Source organism: Rhinolophus sinicus, linkage group LG01 (genome assembly GCF_036562045.2).
Source record: "Rhinolophus sinicus isolate RSC01 linkage group LG01, ASM3656204v1, whole genome shotgun sequence".
NCBI lineage: Eukaryota > Metazoa > Chordata > Mammalia > Chiroptera > Rhinolophidae > Rhinolophus > Rhinolophus sinicus.
In genome coordinates, this window is record NC_133751.1 from 172,894,040 (window position 1) to 172,918,300 (window position 24,261).

At 34.4% G+C, this 24,261-nt stretch overlaps 1 long non-coding RNA gene across 1 annotated transcript in view; it reads left to right on the top strand.

The window, feature by feature from the left end:
- Nucleotides 1-11,293, top strand: part of LOC141567917 (uncharacterized) — a 28,403-nt gene extending 17,110 nt beyond the window's left edge. The window contains exon 3 of the long non-coding RNA XR_012490896.1: nt 9,393-11,293. This is a non-coding gene — a long non-coding RNA (uncharacterized LOC141567917). The remainder of the gene's footprint in view (nt 1-9,392) is intronic.
- Nucleotides 11,294-24,261: the final 12,968 nt, after the last annotated feature.

A 24,261-nucleotide genomic window follows, 5' to 3' on the forward strand; every position in this document is an offset into this window, starting at 1 on the left:
CAGCAAGATGCTCAATTATAATTACCTATTTATTTTTCTGAACCATAACTTGGATCATATTCCTATTGTTTATCACATTGCCTGAAATGTAATAGATACTTAATAATTGTTTTGTTGACTTAATAAAATAGTGGGTAATAATAATACATTAATTAATAAATATTGTAATTCTTATATAATTAAATAGAAACTTCAGGAATTTTAAATAGAAAGAGCAAAAACATAAGTAGATGATAAGTGGTAGCATAAAATCTGAATCTGATAATGTATATGTTTGTAATGACCAATCATGACCAAAAAAAATAAGATTTCCAATATTATATTTTATTTCCAAAATAATTTGCATTTTTGTATAAAAAAGACTTAAGTATGACATCAATTTAGAAAAAAATCTTATTCTGCTGTTGGTCCCTGATTACTTTTACATTAATTTACTTTATAAATAATACCCATATATAAGATAAAAATATTATTTCTTAAATGTCATCAGACCCACAGTTTTTTTGGAAAAAAAAACAAACAAAAGAAAAAATACCTCTCTCCTACTTGGTCCTGTTCCTGGGCTACCATACTGAAAATTACTCCAGTACTTTTAAAATGCTTATTCCCAACATTAAAAGACCTTTTATGTAAATATTATTTTTAAATTAATGGACTAAATTGTATCTATTTTTAAATATTGACATTAAAATAAGCCAGTGTGTTTATAATTCACTATCTGACATTACAATCTCTTCATTAACGAAAATAAATGAAATTCCATGTTTGAATATGGTGATAGTTAAACTAGGTAAGGAGAAACAGATTGGAGTTTGTGGCTGTCAAGACAGCTTGAATTTGCAGTGTAGGATACCAGAGAAAGAGAGAGAGAGAGAGAGAGAGAGAGAGAGACAGAGAGAGAGAGAGACAGAGAGAGACAGAGAGAGAAATCTGCACAGGTTCCCCTGAGTCTTTGGCTGAATAACAATTTATACATGCGTAGGATGAGACCCCATAAGGCCAGACAAGCACAACTTCTAAGGAAAAAAAAAAAAAAAAAAAAAAAAAAAAATATATATATATATATATATATATATATATATATGCATACATACATTGTGGAGCTATAAAATAGAAAATTCCCAGAGCTCACATAGAGCTGGGAATTGTTTTACTTCCTACCTTGTTAAATATATGGGCATTCAGTAGCTACCCTGGAAGGGCCAGGCCTTACACAAAGAGTTTAATCAGTTCTAAAAAAAAGTCATTCTAAACCTGTCCTAAAATAATGTAAAAGACAGGATGGAAAAATCACAATAAACTGCAAGTAATTTAACTGCTTACCAGGAAAAGTTAATCACTTGAAAGAATAGCAAAAAGAATTCAGCACTCAACAACACAATGCATGTCTATCATCCAAGAAAAAATTACTAGATAGCAAAGAAATAAAATAATGCAAACCAACTTCAAATATAAGTTTTTAAGCTTCTTTTCAATTTCAATTAGCTAAAAGTGGGGATTCAATTTAATAAATGAATATCTATATTTCCACTTTCACTAAAATATATGCAAATATCGTATTTTGTGGACTTTTTCATATTAAAGAAATCAATATATTTATAGCATATTTTCCTTACAAAAGCCTTTTAAACTTTTTTTATCTCAAGAAATATACATAAAAAGCTGTGTGCTCGACGTTATTATTTTCTAAAATCCATACTCCAGGCAAGTGAGGCTCAGAAAAGTCACAATGCTTGAAGTATCAGAACTGGAACTTATATTCTCAAGTAGATTTACAATTACTAAAAGTTGCATGATAGTCCATTAAATAAATATTTTTTACTATTAATAGGTATAGCTTGTCTCCTAACTATATTTCCCATGTAACTTATAGTAGTACTGAGTTTGATGCAACAATGAGGTGTAAAATAATGGATATATATGTAATATATATATATATATATATGTATAATTTTATATACTTATATATTTATTCATATTTACATATATATTCTCCTTCAATCTTAACATAATAGCATATCTTATGAAATTTTGTGCACACTTTCAAGAGGCAGTAGTAATTATCACAAGAGTGACTAAATCTTCATCTATAGGTAAGTTAACATGGAGCTTCAATAGTGATTTCAACCTCAATTTCAAATAAGTGAATAAGAGATCATTAAGTATTCATAAATCTTATGTAGATCAGAATGGGATATTGAGGAGAAAAACTGAAATTCAGATAAAAGATTTTTTGGAAATACTTAAAAATCACCTGTGAGGAAACACAGCCAGAGGTAATTGACTTCCCCATGGTGAAATACTTAACAGAATAGACACTTGTCTACCTAGCAGTTTGAGTGCTTTGTTGACTTTTCTATTTATAACATAAAAACAAAATTTTTGAATTTCTAGTTCTTTCCAACTTCTTACTACCTTTGTAAAGAAAAATAATTCATACCGGGGTGCCAAAAACATGTACACAAGTAGACACTTTGGTCAATGTTGCTCACGCAGTAGTAGTTCACCATAATCAGAACTGTCTGGATGCTGATGGTAACCACTTTGAGCACCTCTGGAATTGCAGAAGTCAAGTGTGACTTGTTTTCATCTTTTGTTATCAGTATATATTGAGTATTACAATTTTAATGTACACTTTATTTTGGCACCATCTGTATTATCAAAATCACTTCCAAACATTAAAATTTTGTTCCTGATCTCAGACAGCAAAATTGCCACCAGTGAGGCAAATGAAAATTATTCTTTTTGATACACAAAATTAGGATATCAAATAGTCAATTGTGTGTAAACCTCATATTCTGAAATGCCATAACAAAAAAACATTTAAACTGTAGAAGGCCTAGTGTGCAATCAGAAATAAGCTTTTTATCTTAGAAAGAGTAATCAATATGACATAGTATAATACTTAGAATTGATAGGAGTAAACTTGGCTATTTGTTTGCATCCCAAAGAATTCACAATAGGAAAACAGCTAAGAGAATGGATTTGCTTTGTCTCTAATTTTTGTTTTTCTAGGTCTATTGCTATCATCGATGTTCCTTTGGTTTCATTTGATATACCATTTTCTATTTTATTTTGTAAGTGGGAACATAAAGCTGTCTATAAGGCTAGTTAAGCAATAGAATAAAAGATAATTTAGATGCCTAGACACAAATGATATTTTGTGTAGGAAATTTAAAAAATTACAGAAACCCACCAGCTTTTAAAATCTGATTTATGGCAATGTATTTGACCCACCTATATATATGTCAGCAATGAAGACACTTATCTGAAAAATACATTCTAATAAAATTTTGAAGTAGTTCATCTATAGCTCACTTTAACTATTAAGAGAGGTGTGAAGATGTGATTCAGAGAAATCCTAGTTTGGATAAACTGGATTTTTAACGCTTATTCTGATTATAACTGTGTGCATCTGAGCAAGTTACTTAATCTTGGATTTATCTGATGGAAGAGTTGGCCTTTATAATCTCTCTATATACATGTTTATACTCTATCCAAACATCGGATACATTGTTTTTAATGAAGGCAAGATACATTATGATGTTTCCACCTTAGCTTGTTAATACTGGTGCCAAAATTTTATTAGACTGGTAAGGCAACTTTAAAAGACTAAAAGCAACCTTACAATTGTGTCTTATCAGGTCAAACAAGTGTTCATTGAGTTTATTTTGTTGTAGTGGTACCACAGAGATGCAAAGAAATTTAAAAATGTAGTCACTGTGTTACCACGGGCAAAAAGAATAGGGCTGCCAGGAGAGGGGTGAAGAAAGGAAGGAGGATGTGAGGGAAGACAAAGGAAAGAGGAGATGAGGTCATTCTTAAAAAACGGTGCAGCTACAGCTATTTGTAATGGTTTATAACACCATTAACCTTGAAGTGAAAATGTCCACCCCCTGTGTCTCCATGATAGTTCCAACAAGGGCCAAATAAGAACAAGGGACTCCCACCTTCTGATGGGAAGGAGAGGTCATCCAGGAAGCAAATATCCACCTTGGGAGTACCTATAATGCCACTCCTAAAACCTGAATTTTTTGCGCCCTCATTCTAGTAAAATCCTAAGCTCCTTTGTTCTTTGGGGAAGTTGCTTTCCTATGGGGCTGTCCACTCCCTCAGTATGGGAGTGTACTCGTTTTCTTTCCTTTAATAAACCCACTGCTTGTTCGGCTTTGTTCACATGACTTATTTGGTATGTTCTTGAATTCTTTCCTGCTGCATTTACCAAAAACCCATTTTTCAGTAACAACTGCTTCCAAGGAATTTGAATTTCCCCTGTATATAAAGTATGAATAAAAGCGAGGTATCCTGTATTTTTAAAGAGTGATACTGGCATATTCATTTGCTATTTAATTTATAGTACATAAATCTATTTTGAGCTAATTTATATAAAAAATGCAATTATCATTTAACATGAAAAACACCACAATGGTGCATTAGACCTCACACAAGATTAAAATGTCTAGATTACAAACAATCCACTCCCAAACTCTCTCTCTCTCTCTCTCTCTCTCTCTCTCTCTCTCTCTCTCTCGTCTCTGCATACCACTTTTATTCTTTGAGATTAGCACTTTAATATGGCTATGGGGAGGTGGGCCATGAGTTCCCGTTTCATAGATTTGCTATAAAAGATGGACTATGAATGTCCTTCTTTCTTGTCCCAAGTTAAAAGCAAAACAAAATAAAACAAACACACCAAACCAATAAAACACTAAGAGGGGATCAAATTGTCTAGGCAAGGGAGTGCAATAATATGATTGGCCTGGTATTGGTCAGGTGCTTATACCTGGTTATTCCACATTGGCCAAGTGACAGTGGGATTTGCAAGAAGAGGCTGAGTCCAGCTTTAAGCAGGTGTCAAGGAAGAAGCTTGCACTAGGAAAGATGGAGCACTATCCTGGGCAACTAGAAAACAGCTACCAATACAAATAGATGCTAAGCCTATTCAAAGTACAAAGTGATCAGCCCTAGATTCTGAAAAAGTAAGGGATTATCAAATAGTTGAAGACTGGATATAATACAGCTGGGTGACTGCACAAAATTGGGAAACAACAAGAGCATCAGCATGGAGGAATGCAGGTGCAAAATGTGCTTGGGGGCAATGGGAGGGTCAGTTTGGTGGGAAAGAGATAGAAAAAAATATAGGCAGTCAGGGACATGGCCATGGTGGGGGTGATTAAGGAGGAGATCATAACAAAGCCAGAGCAAATAACTTCAATAGCTAGCAAATAGATTCAAGCTGCAGAGCCCACCAAAACTATCAGCCCAGGTGTGTGTGTGTGTGGCTGGGCGGCGGCTGTGGGGGTGGGGGGGTGGGGAGGAGTCAATCAGTTTACAGAGCCTGCCAAGATTAGCTGCCCAGGTACAGACTCAGAGAAGACCAGTCAACTTTGACTCAGAGTTATTATAGTTCCCAGCACAGCCCAGCCTGTGGGGCATTCCATTTCAGACACCCTTCTCTTAGGAGAGCTTCTCTTTGTGACTGTTCTCTTACACTTTTGCGATAAAAACTGCTCCTGCTTTGCCTCTCTGGTCTGCGTCCTCATTCTTCAGGTACGCGAGACCACCGACTCCAGACACCAGACAAAGAATCCTATATCAGGAACACTATCCAAATCCAATCAAGCAGGGTCATTTCCTCTGGAAATGCTATTTTTATTCCCTGTCTACTTCAGAGCACATTTCCAATCTCTATCTTTAGAGGTTTCTATGTAGTTCCTCTTTTCCTTTGTCATAAATGAAATCTGCAACAAACACATACAGTTGTTTTCTGAAGGGCCAGGATTAGTATAACCTCAGAAGACACAGCTGATCTAATATAAAAGACTTGAGATGGTCATTTAAAAAAAAAAAAGTATTCAACTTCGGTTATTTGAACCAATTTTACCACAAGGACAGAGAATCAAAAGTTTACCTGACTGGTACATGGGCTTGAAATTATTGCAGGCATCAGGTGAGCATCAGCCAGCAGTGGTCTGCTGGTAATTCTTGTGAAAAATGAACTTAGACTTGATAAAATAAATAGAACATCACTCTCTATTGGGAAAAACATTTCCTTAGAAATAATGTTTTTTTTTCTATCCTAGATACCAAGGGAACTTAAATGTCAGGTAAAATTTTGCATGCTTGGTTTAGATTAAAATATGTATTTTAAGACAAGTCATTATTATAGCTATTTTATTTTTGAGGTCTTTTAATATTTTCTCAGAACTTTGACTTCTGTTTTATATAAAAATCATATGGCACTGACATAGGAGTAGACCAGCAATAGAAATACAGGCCAAAATTGATTATCTTCAATATGATCTATCCCTTGGTGTGAAAATTATTTCCTCAATCCCAAATAAATATGTCTTTCTAGTGTTAACCTAAAAGTAAAAAGTAAGAGGCAACAAGCATTTGAGATCCAAAGAATAGCTATTTAGGAAACACTGATTCAGGCAGAAACCCAAATAGTGTTCTGAAGAAGAAAGTAAAGAATTCTTTTAGTAAAAAGTGCAGTCCTGAGAATAATAAGTTCTACATTTTCTTAGCCCTAGGATTGATCCAGTATGATTGCCCATTAGATGTCACAGGATCTGGAGGATGGGCATCACAAGGGTTCTTTAGGGGTTAGTCAGAAGGTTCTCGATAGATAGATAAATGTCTGGGCATTGACACAAGACTGGAAAGTTCAAAAGAATTCTGGAGACTGACATCTAGGGATGAAAACTGAGGAACACCCTGGACTCCCAACTTTTTTCAACCATATGTGGAATCATCAAATTTCATATTTATTGATTTATTGAAATAAGTGAAGAATATATAAGTAGCTCCAAATATATTTTGGAGTACTACTCTAATTAAACTTTATTAATAATATATTTTTATAAACTTTAAAATAATAAAACTACATTTATATAAAAATAATATCTAAAATAGGCCAATTTACCAATAAACAGTTTACACATACACAGTTTTTCACCACTTAACGAAGGCAATGCATTCTAAAAAATGCATCGCTTAGCAATTTCATCATTGTGCCAACATCATAGAGAGAGTACACTTAAGCAAACCAGCATGGATGGCCTACTACACATCTAAGGCTATATGGCATAACCTATTGCTCTGTAGGGGAGGAAAAATAATTTTCCCTCTGTCATCTGGGTTTCTGGCCGAGATAGCTCTGTAATAACATGTATACCTCCTGTATACATGGGAGACCCAGGAAAACTCAATAGCTGACCAAAATGTATGAAGCCCCCACCACCACCTTAAATGACACCTCCAGCTGAAGACAAAAGATGTCAGGAGTGGGGTGAGTGAGTGATGGGAGCTTACCAGGAAAAGTATAGTAAACAAGGGTAAGGTTTGAGTTTCTAGAGATAAGGTCACCCCCCACTTCCTGGTGTAGGAAGAAAGACACCCTTACAAATAGAGATTTTCCTGACAAATGTAAATGTCTTTTACACAGGGTAACTTCTTGGTTTTCAGGGCTTCTCCCATGTCTATTTCTTAAAATTAACCAGCTAAAAATAACCCTTATTTCAAATAGATATATTTTGGGATGACAAATTCTGTTCCTCTATAGCTCCTAGACTAAAAACCTGTACAGCATGTTACTGTATTGTATACTGTAGGCAATTGTAACACAATGGTAAGTATTTGTGTAATGCGGTGCTCTACTCATTTTCGACAGACAGCTACGGGGTCCCTAGGCTACAGGATTTTTCAGCTCCATTATAATCTTATGGGATTACACTCCTATATGAGGTCCACCTTTGAATGAAATGTCATCATGAGGCACATTATTGTTACAGGTATCCTGGGCTTTTCAAAATTTCACGTTATGCCACTTTGCTTTTAAAAAAGACCTACATTATTACCTGTTTTCCCAATTCAAAACAAATATGCAGATAATTTTTGTTTTTACCAAAAATCAGGGACAAGCAAAAATAGCCTTCAATGCCTTTGCTTTGCAGTAGATTCTTACAGAGGCAGCATTCACCCTGAACAGATAGAGTGTCACAGCTTTTACTATATGTCAGTGTTATTTTAGGTTTTAGGTATTATTTTATATGATTTACTAGGTTATTTTTTGGATCTGGGAAAGCTCAAAAAATTTCCATATAAATTAATGGTAATTGCTTCTTAACTTTACACCACTGCAGCTTTCAAAAGGTTTCATAGGAACTCTCTACCTTCAGATAGCAGGGAAAATCTGTATACTAGTCCACTAACTCTTCACAAAAAACCCTATAAAGTAATATTCCCATCTAGAGATAACAAAATTGGGAATATGCTTAAATTCTCTGAATTTCAAGTTTATATGTGTAAATCAGTAGTCAGTGCAAGATTTTAAGCCAAAATGTTTGACTAAAATATCCGCATTTTCATCCAACCTGTCATGCAGCTTCTTAACACTGAGATTTAAGCACTAAACCAGAAGAGAAATTTTAATTTTATGAACTAATTTACAGCCTTGAATGCAGTCATATACATTTTACATTAAATCCATGGAAATACATGTACAGAACTTAGATATTTCTTGAGAAGCCCAAGGGAAAAAAAAAAAACACAAAAAAACAAAATTTTGGAGCATATTTGGGCAACTGATGAAAAGATTACAGAAGAAACATGGATAAACCAAGTATTTTCATTAACCAATAAATATTGGAAACAACAGAAAATTAAAAAAAAAAAAGAATGAGAGATCAACAGGCAGCTTGTTGATATCAACTATCCCTCTTTTAAACTTCATTGCTACATAATTAAGAAGAGTCTCACTTCTTGTGATTTTCCTTGACATAAAACATTTCTCTATAGTTTATACATTTATCTCAAAATATTTTTATGCTAGTCAAACAATAATTGATATCTGCACATTTACTACAATTTATTAGATTATATAGAATAGGGATATATGGAATAGTGGAGGTTGTGCAAGAACAAGTTCCATAGGAATGAATACAAACAGGCCCGATAGTAGTTTTAATAAGAAGAATAAAGAAAAGGCTTCATAAGGAGCATGAATTTGAAGGATGGGAGAATAATAGGAAGAGAGGCCAAAAATCACATTAAGAAACATGTGTGTATGTGTTAATTAATTTAAAAAGGAGAAGAAGAATGGGGCATCTAGAAATAACAGATTCTCAAAATGCTCTGTTACCTCCAAATGTTATGTATATTCAAGGAAACTGTGCAGAGTTTAGTTTGGCTGGAAGTTGAGGAAAAGCAACAAAACTCATTGCTACATCATTAAGAAGAGTCTTGCTAATTGTGATTTTCCTTGACATAACCATATACCATATGGCAAAGGTCAGTATTAGGTTTTTAATATATAGTTCCTTATTAAATTATCACAATGACCTTTTAAGTTAATCATAACTCTTCTCATTTACTTTTCTCGCAAATAGCACAAGTCCAAAGATTTACCTGTCCAAGGGCTGTCCCCTATCACCTCTGCGTTTCAACATAGTGTTGGAAGTCCTCACCAGAGCAATCAGGCAAGAGAAAGGAATAAAAGACATCCAAATTGGGAATGAAGAAGTTAAATTGTCACTCCTTGCAGATGACATGATGCTATATATAGAAAACCCTAAAGACTCCACCAAAAAGCTATTAGAAACAATCAACGAATACAGTAAAGTTGCTGGCTACAAAAGCAACGTACAAAAGTCCATTGCATTCCTATATACTAATAATGAAATCTCAGAAAAAAAACAATTCCTTTTGCAATTGCAACAAAAAGAATAAAATAACTAGGAATAAACTTAACCAAGGATGTGAAAGATGTATATGCTGAAAACTATAAGACATTTTTAAAAGAAATTGAAGAAGGCACAAAGAAATGGAAAGACACTCCGTGCTCATGGATTGGAAGAATCAACATAGTTAAAATGGCAATATTACCCAAAGCTATGTACAGATTTAATGCAATCCCATCAAAATCCCAATGGCATTTTTAAAAATAAATAAAACAAAAAATTATCAGATTTGTATGGAACCACAAAAGACCTCGAGTAGCCAAAACAATCCTAAGAAAAAAGAACACTGCAGTAGATATCACACTCCCTGACTTTAGCTTGTACTACAGGTCAACAATAATCAAAACAACATGGTATTGGCAAAAAACAGACAACAGACCAATGGAATAGAATGGAACATGGAAATAAACCCACATAAATATGGACAGATAATTTTTGACAAAGCAACAGAAAACATACAATGGAGAAAAGACAGCCTCTTCTTTAAATGATGCTGGGAGAATTGGAAAGCCATGTGCAAAAGAATGAAACTGGACTGCCATCTGTCACCATGTACCAAAATTAATTCAAATTGGATCAAAGACCTAAGCATAAGACCTGAAACAATAAACTGTATAGAAGAAAATATAGGTACTAAACTATGGTTCAAAGAGCATTTTATGAATTTGACTCCAAAGCCAAGGGAAGTAAAAGCTAAAATAAACGAATGGAACTATATCAAACTTGAAAGCATCTGCACAGCAAAATAAACCATCGGCAAAATAAAGAGGCAACCAACTGAATGGGAGAAGATTTTTGCAAAGGGCGCCTCCAATAAAAGGCTAATATGCAAAATATACAAGGAACTCATACAACTCAACAACAAAAAAACAAACTCAATTGAAAAAATGGGTAGAGGACCTGAAGAGACATTTCTCCAAAGAGGACATACAAATGGCAAATAGACATATGAAAAAATGCTCAACATCACTAATCATCAGAGAAATGCAAATAAAAACCACAATGAGATATCACCTCACCCCAGTCAGAATGGGTATCATCAACAAGACAAATAATAACAAGTGTTGGAGAGGCTGTGGAGACAAAATAATCCTTATATGTTGTTAGTGGGAATGCACATCTGTGCAGCCACTATGGGAGACATTGTGGAGGTTCCTCAAAAAATTACAAATAGAATTACCATATGACCCAGCAATCCCTCTCCTGGGTATCTACCCTGTAAATCTGAAAACATTTATCCATAAAGAAAAGTGTGCTCCAATGGTCATTGCAGCTTTATTTATGGTGGCCAAAACATGGAAACAACCAAAATGTCCTTCGATAGATGAATGGATAAAAAAGTTGTGGTATACTGTTTGGTGGTAAGAAAAAATGAAATAGTACCATTTGTGACAACATGGATTAATCTTGAAATTATAATGCTAAGCAAAATAAGTCAGACAGAAAATGTAGAGAACCATATGATTTCACTGATATGTGGTATATAAAACTAAAAACAACAGAAGAACAAGACAATCAAATGAAGTAACAAAAACTCATAGATATAGACAATAATTTAGGGGTTACCAGAGGGTAAGGGGAAAGGGGGCTTTAGAAGAAAGTAAACAGGATCTAATATATGGTGATGGAAAGAGAACTGTCTCTAGGTGATGAACACACAATGTGAGATACAGATAATGTATTACAGAATTGTACACCTGAAATCTATGTAATTTTACTAACATCTGTCACCCCAATAAACTTTCATTAAAAAAAAAAAAAAAAAAGATTTACCTGTCTAGGGTCCAATCACTGGCAAATATTGAGGTTGAGATTTGACCTCAAGGCCATCACATTCCAAATCCTGGGCTCTTCCTCCCATCTTATTTTTCCTAAACAATGCCTTCAGAATACTGTTCTCAATAGGTAATTGATTTAAAAAATTAAATTGATTTGGGAAGTATTTTACTCTATATGCACTCACTGGTTATTCTAATTCTCACTAGCATCCTAAAGGGTCTGAGAATCATAGAAAATAAACCTGATTAACTTTGCTTATATCATTTTCCAAATGCATTTGACCTTTGGGACTTTTTTTTTTAATTAAAATATAACACCTATTAGTCGCCCGAAATTAGTGTTTTCAGGGACATCCTGTGGGAAACACAACCTTATTGGAAACAAGAATAGAGTGCATGAGTGGCACTGTTAAGATTTCAGGAGATAAAATCAAGACACTAAATCAGTATCAGATCACAGAATGCTTAAATGAAAGTTGAGGAGAATGGATTTAATTCTGCAAGTGAGTAGGAAAAAATTTTTTGAAGGAGTTTGGAAAAGAAAGTGATGTAGTAATATAATAGGGAGAATATCCAAAGTATTTTGAATATTAAACGATAATTATAGATATTTCAGCAACAATTTTTTTCAGCTATCACAACCTCTGCTAATGCTTAGTGCCCCCATCTTCATATAAGAAAATTTGTATCTCTTGAGTAGAGTGAATGCCTAACTTTACTAGACTATTGGTTCTACTGTTTTGGTCTGCCATGATCCATCTTTTAAAATTATTATTTTAATGGATTTATGATTTACCATGATGGAAATTGTTGAATACTATTACCCAGGATATCTTTAGTAGAGACAGTTCTACATAACTAATTGCTAAAATATAGCAGGTCAATTGAAGTTTGCTTTTCTATAAATTGTTTTTATCGATAAGTAATGTTTAAAATGTAAAGTTTATAACCATTTATGTTATGCCTGCCTGTCTCACAGAGGTGTAAACCCTTTATAAGAAAAGACTGCTCATAACCAAGTTTTATAAACGACTAGAATGCCAAAAATTTCATGTGGCTCACCATTTGTTGTTGATATAATGTTACTCAAAAGTGTGGTCATTGGAGGACTTTCTTATACTTGCTTGGGGGACTGATTAAACATACAGATTGTGGGACTTTTTCCCAGACCAACTGAAACAATATCTTGGATGGGGGAGAGAGGGATATAGGCATTTAGGAAAGTTTCCAGGGGATGCAGATGCCCACAAATGTTTGAAAAACCCTGGCCTAAAATCCCTGGTCAGAGAAGGAGGGGAAAATAAAATCTTATTCAAATTTTAAAAGTAGTTGCACTTTTGAACAACTACTACTAGTAGTTCAAAAGAGAATTAAGCAAGTTAGTCAAGACTTATTAAGCAATTATTATGTGTAAATACTCCTTTGAGACTCCATAAGATGCCCTCATATAAGATTCTGAAATTGTAAAGGCAGAAAATACTTAGCACTGTGGGTTTTCAGAATGAGCCACCCCAAGATTACCTCAGTAGTATGCAGGTTACTTAGAGCTAAATGTAATTTTAGCTTCAGGCTCAAGAGAAACTTCTGCATCTCTCTTTGACTACCTAGAAGAATTTGAATTAGGGGCCTTGTCCATAATAGATTATCTGAGACAACTTCTTTTGACCTATCTATAAAGCAGGGTAAACTTCTATTTACTAAATGTCTGTTCTTATCACCCTGCAAGGAGGCTTTGAAGCCCCCGAGGTGCATGACCTCATCCCTTGCTCAGTGAGTCTTACATACCTCAATTCCTCTTTCTATCTCTGAACCTATCATGCATGTGGGGTCTCTGACTCTCTCATATATGCGTAGTTCCCATACATATATATGTTTTAAATTTGGTTATTTTCTCTGGCTAATCTGTCTCATGTCTATTTGATTATTAGACCAGCCAGAAGAACATCGAGGGTAGGGGAAAGTTTGTTCTTCCCCTATAGCATAGATGAAAAAGAAAATAAATATTGAATGTAATCTTATAAATACACAGAATACATGTGTGTAAATATTACATATAAGAGCCTCAGACTTATATAAAAAGTGATACATTGTCCAACCATCATGTTTTATAGACATAAAAGCCAAGCTTCAAGAACCTAAATGTATCTCAACAACCCAAGCATGCCCCTGATTCAAGGACTTGAAAAATTCCTTCTGCCTACAAGACTCTTTCTCTAGTAAATTTTCTTGAGGTTCTCGCAAAGCAAAGCCTAAGGCAAAGTCTGTGTGTTATGATATAATTTGAGAATGCAATCCCTGGGGTCCAGGAGTGATAGAAGAAGAGACTAAGGTGAAGGGAGACTGAGGCAGGACGTAGAGACAGAAAAACAAATACGGTGTCTTGCGGAGTTGACCATTGCTTTGTGTCAAGTATAGCTAATGTCTCTATCTCATGGAGCCATCTTCTGAGATTATAAAACATGGTGTCTGAGGATTTACTTCTGAGACTATAACGGGAGAAGAATTTATCCTTAAGATCCCACCTTCCATTGGTCAAAGTATGAACTTTGAGACACCGAAGCTCCTGTGTTTCCAGACTGCATGTGACTGGATACCAAGCAATTCAGATGGTGTTTCAGCCACTGTTTAGGGCAGGAGACAAGAGATATTTGAGTGGTTCTGCGACTGTGTATGAAGTTGGTCAGAGTCCCTATTAATTTACAACAGTTGCTGGGGAGAAACAAGTGTCTAAAAGACCCAGACAAGTGAGGCTGAGAGGTTCTATGAGCATGGCTTCATCTCCCACATATTATTACTCTAGAGAGGACTTTCCTACCCACTTACTCCTTACCTTCCAGAATATTTGTTGTAGCAATTAATACTTTGTCATGTTATATTACATGTTGTTTTCACATCCTATTTTCTGTTCTCACTAGGATATAAATTCCATGAGTTCAGGGACTTCTCTCCAATGCTCAGCACAGCACCTTAAACATAGCAGATGCTCAGGAAATACTTGTCGAAAAAAATAAATGAATGAATTGATTAAGTGACTTGCCAGGGATACTCAGCCAATGACCGAGACCAGAGCAGGAGTTGGTTAATGTGGATTCAAATCATTTAACATTGTCTGCACTGAGGATAATAGTTTGTTGTCAAACTATTACAGATAAAGAGATTATAATATAATGAACAAAATAAAGGCAAACAAGTAATGTTACACATGTCACAAATATTCACATAACCTGCTTTTATGTCTCCATTTATCTAGGTCAGTACTGTCTAATAGAAAGGTAGGCGATGATAAAAATGTTCTGTATTTGTACCATCCAATATGATACTCATTATGTGGCTGTGGAGCACTTGAAATGTGGCTAGTGTGATAAGTAACAGGATTTTAAATTTTATATAATTTAAATAGCCATATGTGGCTAGTAGCTATCATATTAGACAGTGAATCTACACATATTTATTTATAACTTGATGAATTAATATTTTTAATTACTGCCAACTTGACAAATGAGTCAGTTTTGAAGATTTAAAACAAAGAAAAATGACAATCCTTAACTACATTTTGTATTTTAAATTTCTCCTCTTGAATTTCGTATAAGAACTAAATAAGAGAAGGGATAGTTTGATTTAGAACATTAGAACTAGAAGTGTTGGGAGGGGCAAGTTTCATTAGATTATTTGAGTAGTGTAAGGTTTTCTATTTTCTCCCTGAATTATTATCTCATGTACTAGCAAGACTCAATACTAGCAAGACAGGACGAAGGTTCTTGCAAATGTAGTTTAAAACTTTTCAACTCAAAATATTACTTGTTTTAACCCCCTGAAAGGGTATTCTTTAAGTCTGAAGATACTTGCTTCAACTCTGCCCAGACAGCTTGGTGACTTTGCTAGCTAGGAATAGTCTCCTGAAAGAGAGAAACCACATGCTACTGGTTTTGGGGCGATCACAGTGCAGGGAGCTTTCCCCAAACCTGTTTTCGCCAGCACCCAGCGAGGGTTTAGAGAACTGTTTTTAAACTCTACATAAAGCTAGATTAATGAATACTTGGAATACTATTTTATTTCCTTCCATATTTTAGTCTCCTAGAAGCAGTCAAGCTGTCCTAACTTTTTCTAAAAGTGAAATCAATGTGGAGATAAGAATATTCCCTAAAATATTTCTACAGAAAAGAACAAAGAAAGAGGCACTGGGCTGACACAAATCATTTTGATTTTATTCCTTGTATATTTTGCACATATTAAAAGGAGAGAGTGAAAGGAATTCAGTCAAAGGAATAGATGCCATCATAAAAAAAAGTATAATGCCAAAATAACAGGGGCGGTGATGTAACAGTACTGAAGGAAACATGTGATAGAAAATTAGAGACAGCATCAGTCTTAACCCAGTTAAGATGGCATCCATTTAATGACCTCCGGAGAAAGTTAATTTTTTAAACCACTCTCTTTCTTTCTACCTGGAAATATCTCTTTATGTCTAACTTAAATATCTCGTGGTGCAATTTAAATTCATTTCCTTTTTGTGATGCCCAATGGAGTAAAAAGTATGGACTACTTTCCTTTGAGGGATAAGCCATAATTTGTTTAAAGATCGATAAATATGCAGCTTCTCAGATTTCTCCAGGCTAATGACTCTATTTAATGTTCCCTTAGAGGTCTCCATTATTGTCATTCTACCCTGAACTCTATCTAAATTCTCTGCATTCCTTTTATGTTGATGAGCCTCACAGTCATTTTCATAGATAGCGACCCTATCTGCCAAGTGAATGGTACATAGCACTCAACAACTAGGCTTGGCTGCCACGCCGTGCCCTGCCATTATACTTAATCTGCACTGAGCCCATGTTTTTCATTCTCTTAATGTACCACACTGGAGTGAAGTCAAGTATGATCAGAAATGCCAAGTATCTGACTCTACTTCAGTGATATTTGTAGATCTCTAGGTAAAAGCGGTCTTTAGTGCATTTGCCTTTCCCACGTAATTTTTTTTTCCTTTTTCTTTTTTGCTCTCTTAAAAAGTAAATTGCTGAGATCTGCCTGTATATGGCTTGGTTGCTGTGTGTTAAAGTTTCCTTCTGTGCTGTTCCTTTGAAAACCCTAGCAAATAGATTAGAATACCCGATTTGCTGCATTTTTCTTGCTTATTGCTGTTTTTTAAGTGTTGAGAAAATGACTTGACAGGGTGTATGAATGTATGCTTTTCATTCGTATATCCTACCTCTGACTTTTATGGCTCTATTTATTTTTCTTCAAATTATTATTTCATAAGTTATCCTACTGTTTCCCTACCACTTTACAAGCAGTGTCTTTCTTTTATTATCTTACAGTTGTACAAAAAGGTTGTGAAATCATGAATAACCTGGAGCTTAATATAGAATGAGAATTACCTGGACTCAAGTAACTATTTCATCTAGGCTGGGAAAGATTATTGCATTTGGAGAACTGGGCACAAGCACAGTAAGGAAGCTTTGTGAGTGAGCACAAATTATATTCCTTTAAATGTCACACTATATTTTTGTTTCTATCTTCCCTCATAAGAATATGGTATAATGAGTTACAAATTCTCATTTAATTTGTAATTTTCGATGGAACAACTCAGGTTATTGCAGGGAAATTTTCTTTATACTTGCAAATTAAGGAATTAATTTTCTCCTGTCTGATAGCTTACATTTGATGACCAGGAGATCACATTAAAGAATATTACTTTAAAAAAGTAGTTGATCTGTGCAATATATTATGTGTTGTCAAGGCAGAGCTTCAATAATAACAGTTCAAGGTCTTTTAATTTCACAATTCTTGAGTAATTTTCACTTCAAGCTCTGGAATGCTGATAATTTTTACCTGTATTAGTACAATTGTTATAATTCATTATTCTTGTTAGAAGAGTCATTATAGTCATAGTTATATTTAGGTTTATTAGTTTTCTTAGAATCAACACAATGTCTTCTAATGAAATAAATTCTTTAAATTTTTGAAAATGTCATCATTTCTCCCCAAAAGAACATTGAATTGTAACTGAAAATGCTAAATACATAAATTTATTTCAGAAAGAAATAAATACTTTACTATAAAACATTGAGATGGATAATCATTCACATTTTGTCCTCATCAACAATTATTCCCTATTCCCTTCTGTAATGGCAATCGTTAATAGCCAGTATTAGATTAGTATGGACAACAATATATGCAATTGTGATGAAATTAACCAAATAAAAGTAAATAATATTCTACATGGAGTTTAGACAGATAAAACTTCCATTGTTAGTTTTTTCTACTGGAATAAATGCATTATTCAACCAGACACTAAAATTGATTCTTAAAAAAGGCACTATTGCAGTTCTAGAAGTGGTGAGGGTCTATGTTTAGCACAATTGATATTAGCCATAAAGAAAATATGAGATGTTTTATAAAAAATGCTGGACTGAGAATTGGGAGATGTTTACTTTATAAATATATCTATTACATAATTACCAAGTCAACAGTGCCTTAGTAAACAGGTGTGGTGAAAGAGAGGTGAATTTTGGATCAAAATACATGTCATGCCACTTAATAATTATGTGATCATGAATAAATTGCTTTGTAGAATTTCTGTTTTCCTAGCATAAATGATAATAATATGGCTTCATATAATTAAAATAAATAAATGTAAAAATTCTGATGCATAAACTAGCTACCCAACATAATGTTTTTTTGTTGTTGTTTGTTTGGTTGGTTTTTTTTTTTGGAAACTACCATGTGTGGAGCTATAGCATGTATGAGACAGCCATGGTTTTCACCCTTTGCTTCATGTCTAGTTGGCAAAAGACGATAATCAGATAATTATAATTTATTGCAATTGTGATGGGACTATTAAGAAAAGGCAAGATATGCACGATGCAGGAATGATATGAAGGTCAGTGAAGTCACAATAGGCTCTTACATTTCTTTATTCAAAAACCCATCTGTTTGTGAACTTCCTAATATTGTTTAGGACCTTTTTCTCTTCTCCATTCTTTATCTGTAGTTTTGTGCATGACAGAGATAAAATAATTGCTGAATTGAAGTCTGGCTATTTTAGGTGGGTAGGCCCAACCTAAGTATGCCTTCCTAAGCATCAAACTTAGCCATAACTATATTTTTATTTGACAGAAAATGATTGCGCACATTTATATTAATAAGAATTCATTGACTGCCAGACTGGAGCCATCAGGAATTACTAGAATCTAATGGGCCTATTCCAACATTTTAAATTTTGTTATTATTTGTAGTTAATAGCAGTCAAAAACAAACATTTTTACTTACTGCTCCATTCATTGCCAAATCGATATCTCCAGCTGAAAATATCTTTTAAAATATGAGAGTTTTCATTAAACCGGTATATTTTGCTTCTTACTTTTCAATCTTCTAAAGAATTTCTGACTTAAATTTGTCAAATTCTTTATATAAGAAACTACTTACCTTAACATTTTGTTTCAGAAAAAAAAAAAAAAAAAAAAAGAAGAAGAAGATTGATGAGCTAGCTATCTTCCAGAAGACCTATCAGAAAACAACGTACTCATTATTTTTAGTTTAAGCATGAACAGATGTGGATTTTTCCTTATTTATTTTAAATAAGAACTACTATCATAAGCAATTTAACAGCCATCCTGCTTTAGGCCAAAGGACTGAGTAAATGTTTATTGCAATTACGCTAAGCAGTCACTTCTAAATTAACCTTTTTCTACTACAACTACTAGCCTTTACCATAGTACCTTAAATATGGAATTTAGATAGAAATAAATTAGCCAATGTAGCACAGCTATCAAAACCCAAGTTGTTTTACTTTTTATACTTCTTTAGTATTTTGCAAATCCTAATCACCTATTCCATTTTTATGAGGGAACAAAATATTAAAAGAACTTTTTTGATTGTTTAGTTTAAACGCTTTATTGCTAAACAACAAATACTATATTCAGACTAAAATCTATCAAGTCAACTCTCAATTAAATGAACAAGGAAAAGTGTTACAAATAGATGTATTAAAATCTCTTGTTTTAAATCAGTAACATCAATACCAGTTGAAGTAGACTCTACTTGAAATACATTTTCATGTATTCAATTCATTCCAAACACACGCTTTATGCAATTACCTCGTTAGCCAAGAATTGGCAAACATGAAAACACAGTATTTCCCTCGACATTTAAAAGTTTGGATATTATTGACATACAATGATTGATTGATTGCCTAGGATATGTGGATAGATCCAGTTATTTTAGGAGTAAAACTGAAAATCTGCCTGTGAATTTTTCTTATATTATGATTTTTTTTTTTTTTTTTTTTTTTTAGTAAAATGTCATGTTTTCTCTTCCTTATAACACTTTTTTATCTCATTACATCCTGTTATTTCGTTTTCCTTGGCTCTCTGTTTTTACCAATCTGGCTCTCAGTCTTTTTGAAATTTAAAATCTTTCTAACCTAACAAAAACTTTTCACTTCTTTCATTTTACTCTGTCGTTCGGTTGTTCGCTTTGGCTCTCAGTTTTACTTGACACTCAGTTTTGTAAAACAGTATATTTATTGCTGTTATCTGAAATGTTTATTCTAATATACTGAGCAAATTAGACAATGCTGAATGTAATATAATATGATCTTTCCTCAGTTGTAACCACTGTTATAATCTTTTCTCTCTTTACTGATATCCCAATCTTAAACCTATTACTTGATATTTTAATTCTGCTCCAATTTCCTAAGTATTTAAACATTTTATAATTGCATTTTCACATTGTTTATTATTAATAATTCCTTAAAAATTCAAATTTTTTCTTATACTTATTTTCACTTTCAAATATGAATGAATGGTGTTTGACATTTTCAAGATTCCTACTGGTACTTCCTGACATGCTTAATAGATTAAAATTTAATATGGGTTCATTCCACAAGTATTATAAGAGAAACATTATAAGTCTGCTTTCTCTTCCATTGGCTGATTCAGTGGCTACAATTTTGACTATTAATGAATTATCCAAGTTAACATGAAATGGTTATAAAATTTTCTATCAGCGTTTTCAAACATATTGTCAGCCTAAAACAAAGTCCTTAAATATATATATATTTAAGCCATCTTGTAATATTTTATTACCAAAGGTATAGCCACCAATAAATATATTTTGTGTCTTCACTGGAATTTGATTTCTCAATAAGAAAATAAAATCACTTTAATTGGATATTTTTGTATTTGGTATTTTAAGGAAAAGAAAAGAATGAAAATATAGAAATAGGAATAATTACCTAAGTGTATATATATAAATCCAAGTGTAATACTTTAAAAAAAGATTTTTATTAAAATATAGCTAACATACAATATTATATTAGTTTCAGGTGTACATCATTGTTATCCAAGACTACCTGGCACTATACATAGTGCTAAAGAAATGCTCACCAAGATAAGTCCAGCAACCATCTGACAACATACCACATTATCACAATATTATTGACTATATTTTGTATTTTGTACATTATCCAAGAGTTATTTGTTTTATACCTGGAATTTTGAACCTCTTAGTCCCCTTTGTCTTTCCCCCTCCTTTTTAAAATTTTCAATTACAGTGACATTAAATATTATTTTATATTAATTTCAGGTGTACAGCATAGTGATTAGACATTTATATAATTTATGAAATGATACACCTGACTAGTACCCACCTGGCACTATACGTAGTTATTACCATATTATTGATTATATTCCCTATGCTTTACATCCCCATGACTATTTTATAACTATCAATTTGTATTTCTTAATCCCTTCCCCTTTTTCACTCACCCTCAAATCCCCTCCCATCTAGCAACCATCAAAATGTTCTCTGTATCTATGAGTTTGTTTTTGTTTTGTTTATTTTATTTTGTTATTTAGATTCCAATTATAAGTGAAATCATATGACATTTGTCTTATGCTGTCTGACTTACTACACTCAGCACAATACCCTCTAGGTCTACCCATGTTGTCACAGATGGCAAGAATTCATTCCTTTTTATGGCTGAGTAATATTCCATTGTATATATGTACCCCCTCCTCTTTATAGATTCATCCTTTCAGGGACACCCAAGTTGCCTTCATATCTGGGCTGTTGTAAATAATGCTGCAATGAACATATGGATGAATATGTCCCCTCAAAGTAGTAGCATTTTGGGTTTCTTTGGATAAAAACCCAAAAGTGGGATTACTAGGTTCTTTTCTGACTCTTGTTATAACATTTATTTTAGTCTATTTTGTCTGGTGTAAGTATTGCTACCCAAGTTTTTTGTTTGTTTCCATTTTCATGAAATCTCTTTTTCCATCCCTTTACTTTCAGTCTGTTGTCGCCAGGCAGCAATCTACCCTTCTGTCTCCTTGTACCTGCCCCCAAGAAAGGAGAGTCTGTGAGACAGATCCTTTCAGGGACTTTGCTTCACCTTTGTGTTTGCACTTTCTGTCTCCCTGTTTGGTCCCCAAAAGATGGCTGGTCAGCCAATGATGAGTAAGATTCCCCATGGTGGGGACAACTCAAGCCAAGTGCAGTCAAGTGGGGACCAACAGGAGAACACATGGGGTTTGTAGAAGTGGGCACAGCCCCCACCTTCCCCAGGCTAAGGACAGCCTCTGCCTCTGTGGCTGCATTCCTTCCCAAAACCCGCAAGGGAAGTGATTCAATGATGTGCTGTCCATCTATTCATATGCATATAGGTTTTGTCCCTTGGGGAAGTACAACATCCTGAGACTTACAGGTTCAGCTGCCTGCAGGCAAGGGTGATTGGCTTAAATCAGTTTCCCATTATGATGTATAGGATTCACAGATCTTGAGATTGACAAGCTTTATCTCCTTTACATCCCCACCTAACTAATAAAAACTAATGCATAGGCCCAATTAGAGGGCGTCCAGTCCTTGAGACTGGGGGTCCCTTGGCCCTGCATAAACTCTATTCATGACTACTGTCTTTTCTTAACCCTGCACTGCCCTCCTTGCTCCCCACAACTCTTGTAGTGTGGGATGCAACAGTTTGTGTGTCATTTAATCTGGAGTCTCTTGTAGGCAACATATGTAAAGGTCCTGTTTCCTTATCCATTCAGCCACTCTATCTTTTGATTGGAGCATTTAATCCATTTACATTGAAAGTAATTGCTGATAGGTATTAGTTATTGCCATTTTATTATTCATATTATTTATTTATTTATTTATTTATTCATTCATTCATTCATTCATTTATTTATTTATTTATTTATTTATTTATTTATTTATTTATTTTTCCGTCTTAAAAAAGTCCCTCTAAGATTCCTTGAAATACTGATTTGGTGGTGATGAACTCTTTTAGATTTTTCTTGTCTGGGATGTTCTTGATTTGTCCTTCCATTCTAAATGGTAGCTTTATTGGGTACAGTAATCTTGGTTGTAGGTCCTTGCTTTTCATCACTTTGAGTATTTTTTGCCAATCCTTCTGGCCTGCAAAGTTTCTCTTGAGAAATAAGCTGACAGTCTTATAAGTACTCCCTTGTAGGTAACTGTTTTTCTCCTACTGCATTTTAAGATTCTTCCTTTGTCTTTAACCTTTGGCATTTTAATTTGATGTGTCTTGGTGTGGGCCTCTTTGGGTTCATCTTGTGTGGGACTCTGTTCTTCCTGGGCTTGAATATCCATTTCCTTCACCAGGTTAGGGAAGTTTTCTGTCATTATTTCTTCAAATAGGTTTTTAATCCCTTGTGCTCTCTCTTCTCCTTCTGGTACCCCAACGATGCAAATGTTGGTATGCTTGATATTGTCCCTGAGGCCCCTTAAACTGTTCCCATTTTTCTAGATTCTTTTTCCTTTTTGTTGTTCTGATTGGATGTTTTCTGCTAACTTATCTTCTACATCTCTTATTTGATCCTCTGCTTCATATAATCTACTGTTGATTCCCTGTAATATATTCTTCATTTCTGTTATTGTATTCTTTATTTCTGACTGGTAATTTTTTTTTTTTTAATGTTTTCTATCTCTTTTGTTGAAGTTCTCCCTGAGATTATTAAGTATTCTTAAAACCAGTGTTTGGAACTCTGTGTCTGGTAGATTACTTGTCTCCATTTTATTTAGTTCTTTTTCTGGAGCTTTGTTGTGTTCTTTTTGGGGGGGACATATTTCTTTGTCTCCCCATTTTGGCTGCTGCCCTGTGTTTGTTTCTACGCATTAGGTAGGTCTGTTATGTCTCCCAATCTTAGTAGAGTGACCTTATGCAGTAGGTGTGCTATGAGGCTCAGTGGTGCAGTCTTCCTGGTCACCTAGCCACGCTCTCCAGGTGTGTCCCTTGTATGGGTTGTGTGTGCCCTCCTCTTGTAGTTGAGCCTTGGTTGTTGTTTGAATGTTAGTGGGAGGGCCTGACCCTCGGGCTCATTCATTGTGAGGACTGATGGTGACTACAGTGGAGGTATAATGGTACAGGGGCTGAACCTATAGAGCAGGATCTATCTCAACAGGGCTCCGGTGCCTGCCAAATCCACCCCTTGTGTGTGTCATCCTTCGCGGAGGCTGGTTGATGCTCCGGCTTGTTCAAAGCTTACCACTGGGCAAGCCAGCCCCAGGGCCACCTTAGAGGAGATTTGCTGAGACCAAGTTCAGTTGAAGCCTGTGCCCCACTGGGGGCCACCTGGCAGTATTCACAAAGCAATCTTCAGATGGCCACCACCTGTGCTGTGCTTGGAAGTGCCTCAAGAAGTCAACCAGTGAACCAAGGACAGCTGCTGCTACTGCCATGCTTAGGGCTGCTCAGCCAGAGATACGGGACATGC